Here is a 20724-nt window from a genome sequence, read left to right on the forward strand (position 1 = left end):
AAGGAGCAACTAAATTTGACAGTTTAAAGCGCAAAAAAGGATAAATTAAAAACCAAACGATTTTATAAAACAATTTAGAACACGGCTTAAGTGAAAACGATATGTTTAACTTCCTTATAAACTAGGAATGATGAAATATTACTTAATCATCCAATTATTAGAGCGAAAATTTATGTTTAAAAGGACCAAATTTCTCTGGATTAAAAATCAGTTATGAACTGATGGAATCTGAGCAAATGATTTTTTTTCTATATAAAACCTACTTTACTGATTAATAATCAGCGATAAGTAGATGTCGGTGAAAAACACAAACGCCTCCGAAATAACTTTCGCTTAACCTAGAATATGGTAAAGGAATCGTTTTTTATGCTACATTGAATATAACGTTTCGAATGTTTTTATCCTTAATATTTTAATTATAGAGGTTTGAATGCCTCACGGACAAGATTGAGGCGAAATTCAATTTTTTAAAAAATAGCTCGATATCATCGTTTAACTGCCACCGTATACGCTTTTTGGTGTGTTGCCATTTTTGATTTGGTAAAAATAACTTCGAGCAGGAAAAATATTACGGATCATGAAATATCGTTTTCGGTCATAATTGAGTCAGCTGAATAACAAGAACGACTTATAAGTTCATAAATATTCAGTAACCCAATGCACACCACTTCCATTATTGCGATTAAAGTAAAATTTTAAATGCGATTTACTTTTTACAAATTCTCAAAATTCGTCCGACTTTCTCTATATCTTGTTTTTTTGTAGTTGTTTAGCCATGCATCACTAAATTTGTAAGCTGAAATACATTTTTTTTCGTAGTTTAAAAAATTATTTTTTTGAGTCCACACGAAAGTGAAAACAATTTAAAGACAGTTTATAAGTGTTTTGAATTTATAGTAACCGTTTTGATGCTGTTAAATTTATGTAAATTGTTTTTGACTGCAGCAAAAAGTTTATTCTGTTGACTGCATTTAACATAATGTTTATTTTTTAAAGTTGTGGAGATTTTAGTCGGAAAAATTATCGTGGTTTTACCCTATATATAAAAAATATCTTTCACTTTCAATTTTTAACAAATATTTATTTTTTTTGTAGATAAGAAATATGCTAAAATTAACTTCTAATCTTTAACATGTAACAAATTATTGTCCTTCTCAAAGAAATATGTTAAAATTAACTTTCAGTTTTTAAACATCCAACAAATGATTGTCATTGTCTGTAATTACTATGTTAAAATATTCTTCAAATTATTGAACTATTAACAAATTGTAACCGCAACAAATTAACATTAGAAGTGTTCTAAAATACTTTAATTAAAAAAATTAGAAAAATGTGACATTTATATAATCGTGCACTCAAAAAATTGTGTTGTTTTCTTAATTTTTAAAATAATTTTTTACGACAATCAGTCCTATTAAGATAGATTTTGAATAGCATAAATATTGTAAAAGTAATTTGTGCGATAGTTTTATGCTTTAAAATAAGAGAAAACTAATTCATTAAAAATTCTCACCATCGTTAAATTTAACGACAACAACAATTTATTTTAAACATATTTCGATAATAAGTTGAAACTTATTCAAATAACATACAAAGCAATTCAAACAGATACAAAGCTTTTTACATTTATGCCCGTGTGAATAAAATTAACTTTTGAAATTTTTTAAAGCTTACGGATGCAAAATAATATTCAATTTTAAGCTAATTTGGATTAAACTTCAATTTCATATATATTATTGCTGTTGCTTCCATTTTTCGCTACTGTTTTTTTAATTTACTTTTTGCAGTTCTCTACTAAATTATAAAAATCATATTTTCATCGAAATACTTATTTCAAAATCATATTTCTCATTTTATTAAAACCTTACGAATGGAGAAAAAAAATCCAAAGTACAATGAAATTACAGCAATTACAGTAAATTCAATATAGGTTATTAAAGTTTCCTATAAATCAGAGGCGAGTTTAAAAAACGTTTTCTTGTCTGTAAATATGAAAAAAAGTTGTTTTTAGAAAATGTGATTTAAGATTTGGTTATACATATTTTGTTCGTTTGTGCGCCTACAACTTCCAAAATATGCCATATCTTTCTCATTTAAATGTGTTTAAAGTTATAATTTTGGTATTTCGTATTAAGTAGTTTCGTCATGAGTAGTTCGTATAAAGTAGTTTGGTTTTTTATTGCGATTTTCTCCTCGACTTTATTTCCATTCACTAATGTAGGCTTAATAATATTGGTCAACTTTTTTGATTTTAATGCATTAATCTCTATTTTGGGTGAATGCTTTCGATTCCAGTTCAATGAAGATATTAACAAGCAAATTCAATAGGTCATCAGGCACAGGAAGATTAATCTACTTTTTACTAAAATACTACAAAAAGATTATGCTTCGATTTTTTTTTTAAATATGAGATAGATTCAATGTTTGAAATATATCGTATGCAAGTCTCAATTTAAAATTCAAATTAATATCCTTCAAGAAAGAGTAAGGATAAATTATATTGATTACCAAAACATATAGGAAAAAATTATCACGCAATTACTGTACTGTATGGTAATGACATCTCAGGTAAAAAAATTAAAGAAAAAAGAAAAGAAATGGCATAATATACGGTATTTAATAAATTCGTTCGGTTATTTTTCCGATCATATAGTAACAGTTTACGGGAATTTCTGGCTTTTAAAATTATAGTTCTTAGTAACACACATTTAAAAAAAATACAAAACTGAAAAGTAAATTTAACTGAATAAATGGTTTTCATGCCATACACTAAGGATGATAACATTTATTAAATTTCATCACGTGTAATAAAACCATGTTTTTTTTTTGTTAGTTTAAACAAAATAATTACCAGTGCGTTTCGGTAAAAATTACCGAGTTTTTTGGTGTTTTTATAGAGATAGAAACACGGTAAATTTTACCACATTCTGGTAATCTTGACCATAATTTTTTTCTGCGCAATTGCATTTTTTTTTTCTGCAACAACTATTCCTTTATTTTTTTCCTTTGACTTAAGAAAGAGTTTCTTTAGATTAAAAAAAATATAGTTTTCTGTTCAAACGTACTAAGAACTATTCTGAATTCATTTCGAGATAGACAGTTATAAGGTTAAAGTGTGGCAACAAATATTTGCAGGGGACATTGTATTTCCCGATTAAATATGCAGTTGAGAAAATTCAAATTTATTCACTAGTGTATGAATTTTATCATATCAAATTATAATATTTAAAATATTTTAAGCTACAAATTCATTATTTTTAAGCGAATACGATTTATGAGAAACACTCAAAACTCCAAACTGAAGTTAATGATCAGCTTTGAGTATAATACGTTATTTTATCAGTTAAATCTTTAAATAAGGCTAATTCTAGTGTTGAAAAATGTGTTAAGGTTATTTCGTTTTCACACACTCTAAAGTTGATTTTCTTGAATCCACTCAGACCTTTAATTATCTCACTAAGCCCTTCAATTGTAACATGCATTTCTCGTTCGATATTTTTGACTGTCATTGATTCATTGCATTCGAATTTTACATTTTTGTGTTTATATATGTAGGTATATATAGGTTTACTTATCGGTACGTATCGGCTCTTCTTAAAATGCCGGGATCGTTTAATTGGGTTGTTTTTGTTCACTTTTAAATTAAATTTTAAATAACATTGTATTTTCAATGAAGCCTTATCAAATATGAACTTGTAATGGGATCGTAGTGATTCTTTAAATCAGCGGTTGCCAAAAGGTCTTTGGTGGAGCACTTGGGTTCCGTGGAAGGGTGACAGGGGCTACGAGAGGCTAACATTATTCAGCTGATGGTATTTGAAACTTTTAATTACATTTATATCCAATTAAGAATCTAATAGTTAATCATTTTTTGGTGATTATTATTACATTATTTAAGTGAAATACCAGTAAAAATACTAACAAAATTAAAACATTTTTTTTTTCGTAACAACAATACATTGAATAAATTATGATGCATTGAAAAATAGCATTCCTATATATTTCTTATTAAACTTTTCAGATGGAAATAATAATAAAAGCAAAATCTACACTAAAAAAATATGTTCTTCATGCAACTATTTTCATTGCTTGTAACAATTCGACTGAAACCATAATTCAGCTTATTTTTTGCTTTTCAATTTACACAACACTCCATACCTGTGAATTCAACTGTGCGATAGTTTAAGACGAGTATTGATAAAGCAATTTAAAAAATTCTTTCCATTATATATTTTTACTTTTACTTTTTACTAATGACTTTTTTTTCGGTTAAAATGTTCACAACAGTTAATGAACTTAAGTGACATCGTAGGAGTTCCGCTAAAGGAAAATCGATTATATGGGGTTCCATTACCGAAAAAAAACTAGTAACCCGCTGCTTTAGTCTTTTTAAAATTAGTAATCTTTAACATGTAACAAATTATTGTCCTTTTGGTTTCACGGTTTTCGGAGAGCTATGTCTCGAAATTGGAACGCAAACTTCGCATAAGGANCTTCCGAATATCCACGCAACTATTCTATTTGCGAGTCAAAGGGTGACGTAATCCTTACTTACGCATGACTGATCCATTTCTTTTCTTATGCAAAAAAAAAAAACCTTTAAACCTGCTAACTCGGGACTTTAAATCAAAGTTTGCTCAAGGACCCACAGCTAATGAGTGAAGCGCTCAGGCAGGCATCGAACCGTGCATGTGGTAGCACGCTGATTCTTCCGAGATGTTAATGGCTTCAAGAATTAATGCAGAAGAAATCGCTGATGGAAATGCTGATTAGAATTTTTTTTTTCTGATTAGAGCTTGATGAAGCTTTGTGATGCTGATTTACTTCTTTTCGCAGTTATACATCGCAACTTCTGATATGAATAACTTATTATTAAGAATAATTAAACATTTACATCGGAACTACAAATGAGTTTAATCCTCACTACCGAACCCAATGTCTAAATTGCCTCCAAATCTTCAATCAGCAATACATTTTTCGCACTATTTACGATATAACAGAAATTTTTACTGGCACTAAGGAAATTCCTGTTGAAACTGAACACTCTGGCTAGTAGGGAAGTTATCAAAATTTCGAATGACGGTAAATTTCTATACAGTGATAAAATAGTGAATTTCGCTTGCAAAAAATGAGAAACAATAGTAACATGTATTGCTAGCTAACACAGAAATCCAATTTAGTTTGTGAAATTCCAACTAGTTAAATTGGTTTTTGCTATCTTACGGTAATAAAATGTGTTGAGAGCTCAGGAAAGATTGTAAAGGTGAGGAAGCGATTGCAACATATATTTTAATTCAGTACAGAGCTTCAGTTAAAATTTGTTAGTTATCAAACAAGGGTCGAAATTTTGATTGACGTATTTTATTGACTGATATGTTGATTAATTCCGCTTGTAGAGGTCAGAACATGTGCTTCGCCGGTGTTCAATGTTTGAGGGGAACGAAAATGAAACTCACAGTCCCTCTGATCACAGTTCTCTAATTTAAATTCGCATGACAATCCCCCCGCTAACGATGCCCATGGCTCAGAAAATGGTTGAGACTTTTATTTGTCATCAAAAACAGATTTAAGCACTCTGGGAATTGGGAAAATCGACAAAATTTTATTGACCATAATCTTTCTTAGTATTAAAATGGCAATAAATTCTGATTGAAGAAGTCAGGAAATACTTGACACATTTATTTTCATCGAGCGCCGAGATCCGAAGAAAAATAAAATTTCTGTCAAGTCGCAAAGAAGTTGGAATTTCGATTTCGTTATTCTGTTGGTGAAATGTCCGAAGAATGTCCTCATCATACCGTACTGTATGATGAGGACATTTCTGGTTAAAAAATAATGAACAAAATAATTTTGGTAATAAAAACCAAAATATACGGTATTTAAACTATCCATTTCATATTTATTCTCGTTCATATGATAACGGCTTACGTTTCAGTTCTGGTTTTCAAACTTAGTCCCGATCATAAAGACATAGTTCCCAGCAGATCACCAAAGTCGAGCCTCACTGGCTGCAGTCAGTAAGCGGGTGGGTGACCTCTTTGATCAGCCTGCTTAGGGACCGAGTGTGCGCAGTGCCAGCTCTCGTTAAACTGTTCTACCTTAAAGTACTCGACTTTGCGCACAGGTCGTTGGACTACCAAAACTACCTTTTTAATGTTATAGTTCTCATTACCACACATTTAGTACGAAATAGAAACCTAAAAAGTAAATTTAAAAGAAAGAAATAATTTTCATGGCATGCTCTACGGTATCATGATTAAATTACCAAATTTTATTAGATATTATCAAACAATATTTTACCGTTGATTTTACCAAAATCCCTACCAAAACTTTTCGGTATAAATGAGCTTTCTGGTGTTCCCAATAAGAGCCAGAAACAACAAACAAAAAATATGGTAAATTTAACCATATTCTGGAAGTTTTGACTATACTTTTTTTATCAGGGTAACATTATAACAACAGATAATTACATAACTATTAAAGAATAATCAGTGTTTTACATTTCAAAGTAAGTAATCAGGAAGCGACAAGAAGTTTCTCTTTGGAAATGAGCCGTTTAAAAATTTAACTCATACCTTTGTTACAATTTCATGTGACATAAGCGTGGAAGTCACGGTTCGACAAACTCCGTATTTCATCACTTTTCAGTGTCGTTCTTTTACAATTTGCGATAAATTATAATAATTTGGATTAAGCCTAATAGATATTTGGTACGTAGTACATGAATAACAATAATTTAATGCAATATTTGCATTTAATATATTACGAGAAATTAATCATGAATAATCATCAAATTAGTCATCTCTATGAAATTAGTAATGAAAATAATTCAAATTCAAATGCTACGTAAGCACAAAAAATGCATGATTTTATTTTTTTAATTTTTTTTATTTGAAGCTGAATTATTATTAATTATTTTACTTGAATTAATTTCTTAGCTGAAAGGAGTAAGAGCAACTAAACTACTTTTATCCTAAAAAAACCCTTGCAGAATTTAAAAATAATTTAATTTTGAAAAAAAAACAATTACATTTAGAAAAACATTCTAAAATTAAAGACATGCTTACCTAATATTTAAAGGGCTCCAATATAAAAAAAAAATACCAATTTTTTCACACTAAACTGCAAGGTTATGCATACTACCATATCTGTATGTATTTATTTACATTTTCTCAATCAAAAATATATTCGAAATTTTTTTGTATTGAGTTTAATTTATTTATGCCTTTAATGTATTTTATGCATTGGAAATCGCTTTTTGAATTTCGAAAAGCAATTTCCTTTCCGTATTTCCGCTAATCTCCTATTTTCCACTTTTTCGATTTTCCGCTAATCTTTCCAGTAAAAAGCATAATTAAGAGAAAGTTTGAAATTAAAACTTCAACATCTTAAAATGAAAAAAAAAATTTGAATTAAACCAAAACGCAACAATTGGATACACGTTTTTTCTTTTTGTTCTGGAAAGTTTTTAATGAGGCATAGCATAGTTTGTGAGAGAAAGTCATGCATAATTAAGTTAACATTCTTTAAAAAAAAAACATAATCCTTTAAATAAAACGTACACTTTAGAAACAGTTGGATGATAAAATTGAAACTCCATTTTTATAAAATAAAAAGAGTGGGATTAAAACAACATGTTACTTGAACTGACATTTTTTAAGTCTAGTTTTTAAATATTTAGTAACGATTTGAAAGGAATTCGTGTGACATTTTAGGAAGCGAAAAAAAGCTGTCTAATCTACTAAATGGAGCACATTGTTTTGATAAAAGTGGATGGTGAAATCGAAACTTTATTTTCATAAAATAGTAGAAAATGGAATCAAGTCCATTTTTAAAATAAACCCATGTATATTAAAGTTAACGTTTTAAAAAAACAAGGCTTATTATTTTAATAGAATGCTTAACTGGGGGGAAAGTGGGTAGAAAAAATCCAACTCCATTTTTCAAAAAAAAAAAAAAAAAAAAAAAAAAAAAAAAAAAAAAAAAAACAGAAATGGAATTGGGATTAAAACAAAACGTATTATTTGAATGCACATTTTTTTCAGAAGAATTAAGTCTATTTTGGAAAGAAATTCATGCATAATAAAATAAAGCGTTTTAAAGAAAGAAACACATAACTAATTTTTTTTAATAAAGCTCATAATTTAGAAAAAATAAAAATAAATAAATAAAATTGAAGCAAAATTTTCATAAAAAATAAAAAGGGTTTAAAACAAAACTTGTCATTTTACTGCACATCTTTTTATCCTAAAAGTTTCAAGTCCATTCATTAAAACAATTCATATAAATTTAACGTTAAAAAAAAACATGCATCACGTTAACGGTAAAGTGTTGAAAGCTGATTTCTATAGACTCAATGAACTAACAATCGCGGAAGTATCCGGCAACATTTCTCAATCAGCAACCACTATTATCGGTGTATATATATATATAAAAAAACCGCTATCAAATTTTGACTGCAAATAATTTATCTTTCGGTCATTCCATTTTATTCATTTTATTTCTGATTGTTCGTTTCAAAATATTACTTTTTTTTTTACCGCTGTTCTTGTAATAAAATGTGAACTATAATAACGATGTGACCGCATAACTACTTGGACGTTTTGATTGTTAAAAAAAGAAGTAAAAGAAAAACGAATTGACTCTTCTTTCCACCGACCATCATTACTTTCTTGTTATTATAAATAGAAAAGAAGAAGAAAAAAAAACTTTAATCATACAATTATTTGTTTGCTTTCAACATTTGTGGAAAAGTTCGAAAGAAAAAAAAATCACGGAACCTGTTTTCAGATTATTTTGTGATGAACATGACTGTTATCGATGTTTTTATTGCGTCCCCCCCCCTTCCCAGTCCAAAAACTGCCTAAACGATTGCTAACAAAGAAATACGAATTCTCGGAAAATTAGTTCCGTATTTATAATCGAAAATTTATTGATAAAACAGCAGTTGTTGAAACTGAGTTTGAATTTAAACAAATAACTATATTAGATTCGTATGAAATTAGTTTTGAAGACTTGAATTGAATAGCAAAGTGTTGAACAATGCCAACTACTATTTTGTATTTTGCGTTAGTACATAAATGGTTTTTAACTTGAACATGCAACCGAACATACTACATTTAATAAACTAAAGAACACTATTAGAAATTTTGAAATGTGTTGAACACCATTATCGTTCAAATTTTCTTTAACTTAAAGTTCATATTTCAAAATCAAATTTCTTTCGTTCAAGTGTTCGGAATTTAATGCAAGTTAAAACATGTTATGGTGAAAACGAATCCTTATCAAATTCCAACTCACGATACTATGATTTAATTTGAAAGGAAATATGACTCATTTCAAAACGTATTAATTTTGCAGCAAATTTGAACAATGTTATGATTCGAGGTGTAAATATTAAGGTTCTACATTAAACCGAGCCTCAATCTAAATCATGATACTATGGTTCAACTTGGAAGAAGAAAAAATTATTCATCTTAAAACTTATGATGAAGCAAATTTGAATAATATCCTGATTCGCGGCGCTGATATTAAGGTTCAACAATAAACTAGTGTGCTAAATTTTAAAAATGTCACTGATCAAAATTCGGGGAATTTAAAAATTTCAAATTTTAACTTTCTGGGATTAGAAATTTCTTTCATTTAAAAAAAAATCATTCATTTTCAACAGCAATAATCATTGAAGTTACCTAATAATAATACAATTTTAATACTTTTTACTACAAATAAACACACGTTAAATTTGTAATATCAATTTTATTATTTAATCTAAACTTTTATAACGCCGTGGGAAGTATACTTCCCCCATCTTCATTAAGTTTTAATTTTAAGCAATTTTTCCACCTATTATTTGTACAACCATCTTCTGAAAACTTCAAAAAATATTTGAAATATTGAACAAAAAAAACTATACCGAGGAAGGTCTCTGTTTAGATAAATATGTGTAACAGTAAAGGTTTGCGTAGTGCCCAGAAAAGCCAATACTAATAGAAGCTAATACTTTCTTGTCCGTTATGCGTTTAAGTATTTTATCATTTCTTACAAAGTTTATATGTAGTTATAAACACAAAATTAATAAATGGGGTTATTTATGAGCTCAACAGTTCGAGAAATCTCACAATCTTCCCCCTCCCCCAAAAAAATTATCTTACTCAAATTAATTTTAGGTAATAAGCTAAATGAATTTCTTTTCATAAACCAGTCTCTATCTAAAAATTTTTTTAACGTAACATTGCTGGAAAAAAATAGCTCTACATAGAGTTAAATCCTTTTAATAATTGCCAAAACAATTAAATATCTGAAGGAAAGATTTTTTTGATTGATAAAACTGAAACCCTGAAGCTGCTTCCGATGGAACAGAAGAAAAAAAAGTACCAGGTTGAAGAAAAAAAAAGTGTTGTGTAAGTGTTGTGCTCATTCGTGCGTGAATGTGAAATGTAACATGTAAATCATTACAAGTGAAGATGATTCAGGAGTAGAATCTTCAAAAAAACAGAAGCTTCTCCTAAACCCAGCAATCTTCTTCTGTTCGCCCTGCTGTGCAAGAGAAGGGTTCGTCAACCCAACTCTTGATGATGGCTTTTAAAAACCTCCGTCGAATATTTTAATTAATACGTTTAATGGCTGAGGTTGTTGTCGTTAAAAAAATTTATGGTGAATCGCGCTCGTTTTCGTTTTAGAACACACTTGTGAAAAATAAAACTCATAATATTTTTTTAAAATTAAAAACCGTAAGATATTAAATTTTTTTTTCCAAAACTGAATCCTTGTGGCTCAAAATAAAAATTAGCCATTTTTTAAACTTGTTATTTTTCATTCGATTCTGTTTTTATTTCATGAACATATAAGTTGAATTATTAATTGACTCGATTTTTTTCATAAGTAAGTAAAAAATAATCTACCCATAAAATTATAAGAAAGTACTTATATTGGCGGAATTACCAGCAAACTTTCAAGGCAAATTTCTCAAAAAAGCTTTGTCTAGTAGCAAAAATTAACCCTCTTCGCTCAGATAAAGGGACATTTTTTTAAAACTTCTCTACCGCTATATTTTTCGATTGAATCTTTATTTCCATGAATAAACGAATTGAATAATTAGTTGATACGAACAAAAACTATCTAACCATAAAATTATTAAGAAAAGGACTTGCTTTTGCTTAAATTGCCAGTAAACTCACAAGTTCAATTTCTCATTAGAGCATTGTCTAGTAGCAAAGGAACATGGAAACTCGAAGCAAAAGGTAATTAACAGAAAAGCAGCTATATCTACTTATGGCCTGTTTAGCAAAAATATTTTTTTAAACCCAACTCTGATTATAGCTCTTAATCCATAGCTTTAACTCCATCGAGTATTTTCATTAATGTGTTTAATTGTTAAGGTTATCATCGTTAAAAAATTTTATGGTGTTGAGAATGCACTCATGATAGCTATAGTGAGATATAATACTCATAATATTTCTTTAATTTAAAATAAAAAGATTGTTCTTTCGTAACCTATAATTAACTCTCGAGTTACAAATAAGAGAAAAGTTTATTTCTTAATTATTAATTTCCATTCAAATGCCTTTTCATTCGATTTAATTTTCACGTGATCAATTTCACAATAGTTTGATAGTTTCGACCCTATTTATTCTTCGCTACATGAATAAATAAATTCGGTTATTCGTTGACATGTCTCCCCCCCCCTCTTTCATAAGTAAAAGGAATTATCCATACTCAAAAATTATAAAATAGAAAAGAACTTACTTTTGGTTAATTTGGAGTACTAAATATGATTTATTTCGAGACAAGTATGATAACTATAATGAAAAAGGTAGTTATCTGAAAAGCAACTCTATCTTTTTCTTGCCTACTGTGTAGAAAGGATCAGCAACTTGACTATGCTGATGAATTTTAAAGACTGCTTCGAATATTTTACATTATAATGCATTTAATGGCCGTTGTTAAAATTTTAAGGATCTTTTTTTTCGAGAATACATTCACGATAGCACTCCCAAAAATGAAAACCAATAAATGAGATTTTATAAAAAAAAAATTGAAGTTAGGCCTTTCCCAACTAAATCTCTTTTCTACCTAAATAAATATCTTACAGTTTAAACGATATTTTAAACTGAAATTTAATTCAATCAAATTCAGCGTGCAGCACTGTTAGAAATGTGAACAATAATGCATGTTTCAAATTTGCTGCTATCTGAATATGCCGCTAAGCTCAACCATATTAACGTATATTTTAAATCTGATGACATGACATAATGGTTCAACATGAACAGAAACGTATTTCATTTTAACCTCTAATTAGAATCCCGGTGGCTCAGGGGATAAACACTCGCCTTCCATTGAGAGGACCCAGGTTCGAATTCCAGCGATGGCAGGTTGTTATAAATTCTGATCCTGGCTCGCACCAACCAAAGTGCTAACATAAAACATCCTTAGTGGTAGGCAGATCCCTTTATCGTCATGCTAACCTTGGGAGGTTTTCGTGGCTTTCTTCTCCACTTAACAAATGCTAGTTAATTCCATTAGTTTGCTCCAATGCTTGATCTAACAGTTCCTTTGTCTTCTGGATTGAGTTCGAAATTACAAGGCTACGAAGTTGAACATCGTAAACTCAGATTCGGGTCGGCTGTTCAACGCCGCTTATTAAAATGAAATAGCCCCCCCTTATTAGGTTCGTGGCAGATGTTCACCCTATTATGGCTCAAGGTGCGATGTTACGGTTCAACGTTTAACTGATTTTTCTAAGAGTGTACGCGTAATTTTAAATGACAAAATCCAAAATTTGTAGTAAAATGTTTTTGAAAGTCACCTTTAATGTATTTTTTTTTATAAAATGATAAGCTTTAATGAGAAAAAAAAATAAGTAATGCTCATCCTTAAAAACACAGAATGAGTTGTACAAATGACTATTTTATTTAAGCTAGCATTTATTCGTATTATTATTGAAAATAATAAACTGAGGGGAAAAAAATTCTAAATAAATACAACTCCTCGTTAGAAACAGAGAATTAGCCAAATAAGCAAGATTTGAGAAAACGATCGTTAGAATCGAACTTATTACTCTGTTATAAAAACAATTTGTTTCTTACAAAAATATATTTATAATTTCATACTCTTCTTTTTAAAACTTCGAAAAAGATGAGGTATAAAAAATCTTTCCTTTTCCTTTCATTCTTCTTCTTTTGATAATAAAAATGTACTGTGATTATAATAATTTGAATGATTTACACAATGTCTTATAAATATGAATACGAACCTTAACGTTAAACTAGCATAATAAAATTAAAACAATTTCATCATTTTGGCTAATTATTTTGCATATTACCGAACATGAATATATTTATTTTATATAATAATTCATTATAACATTTCATTTTAAAACATCTCATTACAATACTATGCTTGCTTATTGGAATTTTAACCAACGCTAATAAAATCGTTTCTCATCCTTTATGTATGTCGATGTCTTGAAAATGACCGACGTGGTCAAGAGATTGACACTTGCTTCAAACTTTCTTTTTTACGAAGCGAATAAGTATTTTATTATTCGAAGGAATGTGTTTCTCCCTCAGTATCTTCAGATTAATCGTTTCAATGCTTCACATTTTGTTTTTTCGAAATTGCAAATTATTTTAGTATATGTAGTCAAAGCATACTTCTGAAAACTTTCATACAATGCATTATTATGCACAAACCAGGTAATAATAAATAAATCTCTAATATACAAATTTTGTACGAAAAGTACAAATAAATCAGGTGCAGTGGGGAAGTTGTTTATCTTAGAAGCATTGGCTTTCATTTTAGAGCTGTTTTTCGGAAAGTCTATAAAATAACACTTTTTGTGGTTAGTGAGCTCTTGGCTACTATTGTGAGTTTCATTTTATTTTATAATGGTGTTACGACAATCAATGTTCAACTTCATAGCTACGTAATTTTGAACCCAACTCAAAAGACAAGGGAGCGCCTGTATTTAGCATTGGAACAAACTTGCCTTCATGAACAAGAAAACTCTTTTCATGAAACTAATCTATATTTGTATTACATGGAGAGGAAAACCTTCCATGGTTATCCCGACTGTTAGCGAAGAGAAGTCTGACCCATAGTACGTCTACCGCTTAGAACATTTTTACGTCAACATTGTTGTCAAAGCGAACCGGGAGCGAAATTCGTATTGATCAGCTGATTGTGAGACAATTGTGAGTTTGACAGCTTTTCATGCGGTGAGTTTATCCTGAACAAGCTCTTTTAATGTTAATTACGAAAACAAACTCAAAACGCCATTATGAAGAAAAACTGCAGTTTTGTAACACTAAAAAGTGATAGTGCTCCTATTTTTTTCAATATTCGAAAAGTTGCTCCAACTCTGCAAAATTTTGACGTATAACATTTGTGCAAAAAGGAAGATTATTCTTTAAATTTCTACGATTTTTATCTAGCTAGAAAAAAATCTCGCCAAATTAGCGATAATTTTTTCTTTAAAAAAGAGCATTTTTTAAATATTTAAACTATTTATGTACTTAAACATAAAGTTTCTGTAAAGTTTTAAGTTTTCGTTCCTAGGGGGGTTCAGAGCACAACATCAGAATTAAAATTGCACAATAACCCATGCCCCTAAATATAATCATACGCGGCTAGAGGCTCATGCCTATTATGACCAGTTCAGAAACACATGAACAAACAATACTACAGCTTCCTTTCGACATTACATTAGTTTTCGACGAAAAATATACTAAAAATGTCATTAAAAAGACTGCAGCTTGGGATGTTAGATATTTAATCATTATTTTTTTAACGCAATGGATGCTCAAGCATTCAAATAAAATTGTTTTTGTTTTTTTTCTGGGGCCATTTTGAATCGTCGAAAAGGATATAATGAAATAGTGTTTTCATTGGTCACTCTGATATTCTAGAGTAGCGAGCTTCTGCAACGACTAAGCAGGGACAGAGCAAGGGGGCAGCTGAGGTGATCTGCACCAGGCGGCACGGCACGTCTTACAGGAGGAAAATTCTCTGATATCAACAGCTTCTATAATTTTCCCCTTTATTTTTTTTATAATTAACTGGAATGGAAAAAATAATTGGAGATTTTAATCGCTCTGTGAATTCCATAATTTCTGTTCAAATTGATATATTCGTTTTTAAACATTATGTTTTAAATAATAAAAATGTATTAGATAATAAAAATGTAGCTGCATTTTAATATTTAGTGATAGATTATAATTTTTTTTTTAGATATTATTTCAATATATTCTCAACAAAGTTTCTGTCCATAATATTTTATTGGTAAAAAATTAAAAATAAAAATTACAATTCGAGTGAAAAATAAATATGTTACTATCGTGTAAAAAATGCTAGAATAAATAATAATGCTCCGTACACACGTCCATACTTGAAATTAAGAGAAGTACTAAATTATTTATGCACTGCTAGAAATACTGAAGAATGTTGAACCTTAATTTCATTTAAATTTTCTGTAACCATAATATGGTGCTAAATTGAATCGTATTATTACACTTCTTAAGTTTTGATGACACGGTGCTATAGCTCAACATGAACGGCAAAATGTTTCCATTTAACACATTCAAGAAAATTTGCAGTATAATATGATTCGGATATATTTATCGTCTGGGTGTTATGCTTCCAATGTATTTGTTATTCGGAATGGTATGGTTTCGATGCATTCGGAAACATGATATATGGTTGCAGCAAATTTGCACTATGTTATGGTTAAATTTTTTTGAAAGTGTATAGTAAAATCATAATTATCAAATTAAAAGTGGTGATTTATAATCTTTATTTTTTTCGAAATAGTGATTAAATGAATTTGGAAAATGAATTTATTACTTTGAAAAATCATACCGTATAATTAAAAATTTCTAAGAGATAGAGGCATAGCATTCAAAATAACATCCATCATAAAAACAATCCTAAATGTATTCCATCATTAACACTGTTATTCCATCATTAACACTAAATTAATGTGTATTTATAGTGTAGAATAATAGCCAGAAATGTTACTAAAACATAATAAGCGTATCAAATAAAGAAAGTTGGCCTAAATTATAGGATACATTAATTTAAGGTCCCCCATAAATTCTTAATATTTATACGTAATATCATTTTTCAAATACAAAAAAATAACAGGAGTAATAATATTCAAAAATGTACATGCTTTCTTTGTTGTTGCAGTTCTGTTTATGAATCATATATTCATTTCTGATGCATATGAATATTCAAGAACAATACGTAAGCATAATCTATATCAAGAATATTTAAATTCTGTTGTCTCTATTTCTTTCATAAAAACATTCATGAGTATGAAGAAGAATTCCATAATCAGGAATGGAGCTGAATAGAAGAGCAAAAAAATCCCTGTTGAGTAAGTTTGCTCCTTACCCTAGTACGCTCCAAACCTGGTACGTTATGATAATATGTACTATGAATGAAATAATCTTTTAATACAATCTTTTAATACTAAATAATTGGTAAACTTTCGCATTTTTTCTATATTTTCATAGCACTGTTGTTTTATTCACACTTTCAAGCTAATTTTCTTAAACCTATAGTAACTTTTATTGCATGATAATGTGCTTTATTAAATTTACTCTTTTAAATTTATAAATGTTTAACATTTACTGTTGAAATTTATAGTGATATTCCTCATTTTTCATGGAAGTACGATAACGATTAAGAGATCAAGGGATTTTATTTAAGAACTTTTATATGATTAGTTAAGCAAGAAAAATAATAAATAATTCCTCGAGGTATAAGAGGAATTTCTCATTTTATTAAAGAATCTAGTTATATTTATTAAAAATTGAGTATAAAATGACTCAATGTTAGTTTTTTAGTTCAACAAATGAAAGTTACAATGATTTAATAAACTATCAGTTTCGACTTTACTTGTTATAGATTATAGCAATTTATATTAAGATGGTTGAATCTTACCTTATATGACAATGCTGCTTATCAAAATATAAACCAATGTGCAGTAATCCTATTGAATTTCTAAAACTCTTCTTACAAACACGTTTTGTTATTCTTGAAAAATCCACCTCTCCATCTAGAAAGAGAGAAAGATGCAAACTCTCCGACGAAAGTCAGAATGAAGTTGGAGAGCATTATCTTTTTCTACCTCAATCAAATCTCTGATCTTTCCTCCAAGAATGCGATGAACAGCGCCCTCTAGAAACAAAAACTAATACTCTTCTAACTTAAAAAACGTTTCGCTTCTCTGTTAAGTGACAAATTAAAAAGAAAATATTTCGATATTTCGCTCCTTTATAAAAATTTAATTTATTTACTTCAGATTATGACGTTTAAGATTTTCAATTTTTATTTTAAATATTATTTAAATTTGCAACTTTAGGCATAAAAAATTTTCGATCAACATCGCCATTAATATCATCATTGTTATAATAATCACAACAGAACTTTATAAATTTTAAAGCTCTATGAAATATACAATAACTTTTTCTTCTTGTCAGTATTCAATATTTTTTTTTCCTTTTTTTTTGAAGTACAAGAAATCGGTTAAGCTAAAAAAAAACATGCGCTGTTAAGAAAGTGGTTTTAGGGTAAGAATTACACTAATTATTAATACTAATTGTTTAAGAACTAGTGCTAACTAAGTGGTAGAAACCACTAATTGATAGTATTTTATAATTAATAATACTTTCAAAGGAACTGAATCAGATTTTACTGGTTTAGTTTTTGGAACTAATAACTTTACTGGTATTATTTTTTTTAATTTATGCTATTGTTAATATTACGTAATTGTTAACAATTGTTGTTGAACACTTAACACTAATGAAAATGAAAACACTTTTCAGTTTTATTATACTGATATCATAAAGAATGCGAAACCTATGCTATTATTTTATGCGTTAAATTATACGCTCGCGCGCGCGTACACACACACACACACACATACATATATATATATATTATATGCATGCATGTGTGAAAAATTCAAGCTTTTTTTCTAATTGAAGTCAATTAAAAAGCACAGAAAGAAAGAAAAAAAAGAAAATAATATTAGTTTACTGATTGTTTAATACACTATTTCAATGAAAAACCAGAATTTTTTTTTTCTCTTTAAATTTCATAAGTCATTCAATCAAGTGTAAAATTGTTATGGTCTACTTAATTTTCTGTAATAGTGTAAAATTATTTTAACAGAATGAAAGTTACTTCTCTTAAAAGACTTTTATTTTGTTTAAAAAACTTAATGTTTTAAAGTAATTGATTCATACTCTGCTTAATGTTTGTTATATGTGAAATTATCACTTTTTTATAAATATTTTATTTATTTACTACCAATATTTTATTTATTTTATAAATTTGTAAATCATAAAATATTCAAACTAAACTTTCCATCTATAAATAATAATCGATTTTCTGGTTATCACGTTCTGATTAGATGGATTCATTTGAGGACTAGACCCGTAATAATAGACCAATTTGTGGACCTAAAATTAAATCCGCTGATGAACTGTTACAGACGAAGTTACATATTGAGACACAAAAACGTCTAAAAAACATCTATTTGGATATTTTGCCTTCTCAAAATATAGTGTGGGGAGATGGAGAATTGAAAGCGGTCGAAAGTTTGGAACTTCTAATATCAATTTAACTTAGTTCATTTTTTAATGTGTCTGAAACTAAATAAGAATACTATTTGTAAGTTTTTGCATACAATTGCAAGACTCATTTATCCAAAGATAATTTCATTCAAAATATAGTTTTTTTAAGATTGTTTATTGTTTTTTATTACTAAATTTAATAATGAACAAAAAAGTTTTCGGAGGAAAAGTGCTAATTTTTTCACTTCATTTTAAACTATGTAATGTTTAATGACAAATTGCTAAGTTTGAGTAAAATCTATTGAATAAATTCTGAAAGTTGTAATGGCGAGAAAAATTGCAATTTCAAATTTTCATTTCTCAAGAACTATTCGACATTCTAATTTCAGATGACTTTATTTTAAATAAAATGGTTTAAACTAATTTACACAGAAAAGTTAGATATATTATTATCATTCCTTAAACGATTTCATTATCCTCGCAGTAAAACTTATTACAATTACTATTTTGAAACTATAGAAAGGATGAATGTTCGGCGGGTTTTTTTTTTTCTTTACAAAATATGATCGTTTGTATTTAAATATGATATGTATTGCTAATAATATAATTTCACCCGAATTATAATCAATCGGAATTATTAACTGTAACTAATTAAAAAAATTCTTAGATAAAAATATTTATTAAACATATTAATTTCTCGAAAGTGAAACATTATCCATTCATATAAAGCAATAAGCTGTTTTGAGTTCGATGATAATTTGAATGCTGATTTGAAATGCCGATTGCTTTTGAGTCTAAAACACGCAGATGTGCTTTTGCATTCCTTTTTTTTCTCTCAAAGTGATGATTAGAGATGACTTCGGATTTATGTATTTTTATTGTAAATAATATTGTGTTTTGCTTCCTAGACCAAATTGTTCGAACAATTGTAAATCCAATTATGAAATTATTAACGTCTATGTATTTAAAATATAAAGAAAATAGATACCTCGTGTTTTAATAAAAGAAACTGAACAGTAACAGATCAAGCATAAATAAAATAGTAAAAATATTTTTACTTCATACGTCGTTCTCTACTTTGTTATTTAACTTTATATTTTAAAATCTGTCACTAAATATATAATTCAGAAATGGTTTTTTTTATTTATATTTTATTTTAGTCAGCCAGTTTTGAAAATAAAATGGAAATCTGTTTAACTGAGTTTTGATGTTATTTCGAAAATTAAAATCATCTTCTTCATTTTCTAAAAAAAAAAATTTAAAGGCTCGGAAAGTAGCGGAGCCGATTGTTTATATCCAAGCCATGGCTACATGTATACTGACTTACTAACGAAAGAACTTTTCTCTCCAGCTGTCTAAAGCACTGTCGATGACTATGCTTCCGAGCTTAAAATATTTCAAGTAAGGATGACATTTAGGAGATGATTTGATTCGGTTCGGCGAAAGAAGTACCTGACACTCACCTCAGGCAAATGTTCTTTTACTTGCATTAAATAGGAGCAGATACCACAGACAATATCTGTCGAACTAAAATTATTCTCCAGCCTTTAGCCCATTTGCGATTTAGTAAATGGAATAGAATGCTTCTCCCCAATACATTATTTCCCTATCTAATAGCATGGAAAAATCGGCTATGATATGCGAAGAAGACTGCAGGTTAAAATACGACTTTTTAAGTGCAGAACCGTCAGAGGGCTAAATCAGACTTTCTACTACTTCGGAAACAAGAAAAAACACATTTCAAAGAAAAGAGACTTAGATACACTTCTCTCGCTGACTCAAATGTATAGTTTGTCTACGGTAAGAACTCCTCCCATCTGCCGCCATGGAAACAAGAATAGCTCATTTCAGGGAAGGTAGCTCCTCTTCACTCTAGGGCTAATACAATAGACAGAAGAAAAAGATTCCCTTTCTCTCAAACACCCGAGCCAAAACCTCTCCTAAACAGTGACCCCACACCCCTACTTGAAGTAGTTATACCTCGTTACCATTGACACCGCCACGGATCCAGACGAATGGCTAGGAGAGTTCTTACTTTAGATAAACTATAGACCAGTGTCCCAGATTTTGCTCTAGCTAGATAACAGGAGAGGGGATTTCTTTTGTTAGACAGACAATACTGCTCCCGGCTGGATTCAATGCT

General features: G+C 28.9%; 1 protein-coding gene across 2 annotated transcripts in view; it reads right to left on the bottom strand.

Moving 5' to 3' along the window:
* The window catches only part of LOC107449775 (formin-F), a 111771-nt gene extending 94662 nt beyond the window's left edge, over window positions 1-17109 (bottom strand). For both annotated transcript variants that reach the window (XM_016065433.4, XM_016065424.3), the window contains exon 1: window positions 16945-17109. The gene's annotated coding sequence lies outside the window, so the exon portion shown is untranslated. The remainder of the gene's footprint in view (window positions 1-16944) is intronic.
* Between the last annotated feature and the right edge of the window lie 3615 nt (window positions 17110-20724).

This window comes from Parasteatoda tepidariorum, chromosome 1 (assembly GCF_043381705.1).
Source record: "Parasteatoda tepidariorum isolate YZ-2023 chromosome 1, CAS_Ptep_4.0, whole genome shotgun sequence".
Lineage (NCBI taxonomy): Eukaryota > Metazoa > Arthropoda > Arachnida > Araneae > Theridiidae > Parasteatoda > Parasteatoda tepidariorum.